The following is a 3,891-nucleotide window of genomic DNA, read 5'->3' as shown; positions in this document are numbered from 1 at the left end:
AGTGGCCTAACCAATGTCCTGTACAGCTGCAACATGACCTCCCAACTCCTGTACTCAATACTCTGACCAATAAAGGAAAGCATACCAAATGCCTTCTTCACTATCCTATCTACCTGCGACTCCACTTTCAAGGAGCTATGAACCTGTACTCCAAGGTCTCTTTGTTCAGCAACATACCCTAGGACCTTACCATTAAGTGTATAAGTCCTGCTAGGATTTGCTTTCCCAAAATGCAGCACCTCACATTTATCTGAATTAAACTCCATATATACTTTTTTAAAAATCAGACTGCATTTGAAGGGCTTTAGTTGAATATCCATATGTATGATCTTTCCACAAATGCTGACAGAGGTACTGAATATTTGCAGCAATTTTAACTTTGAATCAATTTTACTATTTAAAAACTGTAGTAATGATTGTAAGAATATTAAAGTATTGAATATATTTGACTCCACATGAAGTTGATAGCAGGTACAAAGAAATCTCAAAAGTGAAATAGTGATTAGCATAATTTAGCACAAACATTGTGACCATTGTAAAGTATTTGCTGGGGAATGCGTTAAATTCCATCAAATATGATATTGTCATAGGATTTAGGTGGGAGAACAGCTCTAGATTTTAAAGGAGAGAGATCTACCACCTAGATCTCCCTCATGCAACAATGTCTGTCTTGGAGTTACAACCAATTGTTGTTATGTAATAAATTACATCCTGTGTTTAAGACAAAAATCTCTTCTCATTAGACAACCTCATGGGTTTCTTCTACCAGACTAGATGAAACAGGATCTGTAGATCCCAAGTTTAAAGAGAAGGTGGTGGCACTAAATCTGCCACATGGTGATCAAGCAATTTTCTCTGATAATGTGGTGAGGTTTCATCTGACAACAGCTGATGAGCAATACAGATTATAATGTGATTTAATTGTAGCAACACCACGTAAGACATCAGAGTGAAGTGAAGTGAATCCAGAAGAATTTTTTTCAGGCACAACTTTAAGAGTATGACTTATGCAGGCAATCATGCAGTAACTGACCGAACAGAACAGTTGACACACCCGCAGGACAGTGATTTGTGGCAAGGTTTGACAAAGCAGAAACTGCAGTCAATATTGACAGCATTTCAGTACTGTTAAGAAATGTAGAGGGAACCGTGAGTTGGAACACTAATTACAGCTGGAAGTTGCAGATTGCATTCAGGGCTGATGAACTGTAGGTATAGTCCCAAGATGAGGTTCAGCCAAAGAATAAACAAGGAATTGGAGGTTGCGTGAGTAAAATTGAAATCTCTGTGGATGGGGGAAAACACAGCCTAGTTACAAACAGGGAAATCAAGAAACAAGCAAAATCCTCAGAGTGAGCATAATCGCCACAGCGAGTAGGCACCATGAGGTGCATCACATAGCCAGAACTAAAGCAATAAACAACAATTTAAAAGCCTAAGCAAACAAAGTCTAATGTAAGAGAACAATTGAAGTCACAGTAAACACAGTAAATTCATAATTAAAGCTACAGTAAAGGAGGAAGAACTTATGAAAGTTGCAGACAGGTTCATTGAGTAAAACCATTAATGAAAACAGGATACAGCTTTAAAACTACAGAGAGCACGATTCACTCAGTGAAACTATTAAAGAGAATAATAATCTTTTATAAAACTGGAAGGTAATAGGGATCATTGGCAGCAAAGCAGCATGTGAATTGTGTTAGGAAAACCAATAAGCGAATATAATTAGCTTTGAAGTTGCAGCAGTCAGATTTGTTTGGAAAAGGTGCAAAGTGGACGGGAATTGTTTTCGGCTGCAGAAGGCAGAAATCCTCCCGTTTGACCATTAAAGGGTAGAAAAACCCTCCAATACAGCAGTGTAGAAAAACAATGTTGTTGTGTGGCAGAATTAAAATCCTGTAAAACATGGAGAATGAATAACTATATTAGAAAGAAATTACAGCAGAAATAACATTACATGGAACAATTAATTTGAGAGATGAACCAAATAGAGCATAGAATTTGAAATCTTGGTGACAACAGTAATTAAGATACAGGTTGCTTCCAATAAGGCACTAAATCATAAACTGAACAAGTAAATACATTCTGAATTCAATTGGGAATATAGCTGATGATGTTACACACTACAGCAACAAAGAAGGCATAAAAGCAAATTACTGCAGATTTTGGAATCTGAAACCAAAAGAGAAAATGCTAGAAAATCTCAGCAAGTCTGGCAGCATCTGTAATGAGAGAAAAGAGCTAACGTTTTGAGTCTAACTGACTGTTTGTCAAAGCTCAAAGCACAAAGGGTCAGTTAGACTCAAAACGTCAGCTCTTTTCTCTCCTTATAAATGCTGCCAGACCAGCTGAGATTTTCCAACATTTTCTCTTTTGGTTTCAGATTCCAGCATCCGCAGTGATTTGCTTTTATCCAGTGTTTAACCCACTGCCACCTCTCTCCCAGGAATGCCTACCCTGAAGAAGTACTGCTCTTCTCTCCAACAGGATATTCGTTTGTCTCTCTCCCCCGTCCACCTTCACTGCTTTCCTTTTCTCTCTCAGTGTTAGACAAGGTATTTACTAAGACTCGCTTCCACAGCCAGATTTCCTTCCTCAGTGACTGTCTTTGCTTCCAACTTCCTCCATGTGGATTTCAACTCAAATTCTACCCTGCCTGCAGCCTCCAGGATTATAGGTACTTGTATGATATACAACATTTTTCCAACTGCTGTTCTCGCCGCATCCTAAAAGCCACACTCAGGGCCATGCGCTGCCACATGAAAGCACTCAACACCTCTGTCCAGCAGCACTGACTTACTCTCTCTCAAAGCTGTCCTGGTCCACAGTTTCATTTCATCCTTCGTATTATTTGATGCCTTAACTCCAAACTTTTCCTGTTTCTTGCAGATGTTAAAGAAGGCATAAATACTTTTGATGATGCGCTACAAACTTTTGATAATTACTTTAGTCTTAGAACAATTTCTGATGGAGGAAAATTTAATTGAAGAATTCATTATCCAGGTGATTGCATAGATTTTTGTTTTAAAATTACCTCGATGTATTGGTTGAGAAATATGACTACGGAGCTTTGGAATTACAATTTGTGTTGAAATTCTTAATAGCTTGTCAGTTTATTCTTGTCCAAAGCAGGTTTGAAATTATCAAAGGAAACCAAAATAATCCATTCAATTGTAAGGTATAAAAACTGTAAAGACAAATTTAAGAAGACAGTACACAAAAAATTAGCAGATACTAAAAGTCAGTGTCAGCTCTGTGAAGCAAGAAAATTTCACAGGCGTAAGCACTGCCCATCTATTCGAAACAAATGCTACATCTATAAAAAATAAGTCACCAGGCAAGACCTGGACAATATTCATGCTTGTGCTAATAAATGGCAAATGATATTCGAACCACAGAAGTGCCATGTAATGACCATCTTCAACAAGAAAGAATCCAAACAACACCACTTGATGTTCTAAATGGCATTTCCATAGCTGATATCCTGACTATCAACTCCCAGGGGCCCTACCATTTGCCAGAAACTGAAGTGGACCAGCCATATAGTATTATGGCTATAAGAGCAGGTCAAAGGCGAAGGAATTTGCCAGTAGTTCACTTCCTCAAAACATGGGCCATCATCTACAAGGCCCAAGTCAGGAGTCTCCATTTGCCAGAATAATCTCAGCTTTAACAATACTCAATAAGGTCAACACCAAAGCAACTGCTTGATTGGCATTCCATCTAACACTTTTACCATTCACTCCCTGCACCATCAACACACAGTGGCATACAACATACACAAGAAATGCTACAATAACTACCAAGATTAGATTAGATTAGATTAGATTACTTACAGTGTGGAAACAGGCCCTTCGGCCCAACAAGTCCACACTGCCTTTTTCTAAATCG

At 38.3% G+C, this 3,891-nt stretch overlaps 1 protein-coding gene across 1 annotated transcript in view; it reads right to left on the bottom strand.

The window, feature by feature from the left end:
• LOC122554402 (retinoid isomerohydrolase-like) overlaps positions 1-3,891 on the bottom strand; it is a 46,286-nt gene that overhangs the window by 14,037 nt on the left and 28,358 nt on the right. The window lies entirely within an intron of this gene.

The sequence above is a fragment of the Chiloscyllium plagiosum genome, chromosome 11 (genome assembly GCF_004010195.1).
Source record: "Chiloscyllium plagiosum isolate BGI_BamShark_2017 chromosome 11, ASM401019v2, whole genome shotgun sequence".
NCBI classification, from domain to species: Eukaryota; Metazoa; Chordata; class Chondrichthyes; order Orectolobiformes; family Hemiscylliidae; genus Chiloscyllium; species Chiloscyllium plagiosum.
The sequence above is the reverse complement of the archived record's forward strand: the minus strand, read 5'-3'. Positions and strand labels throughout refer to the sequence as shown.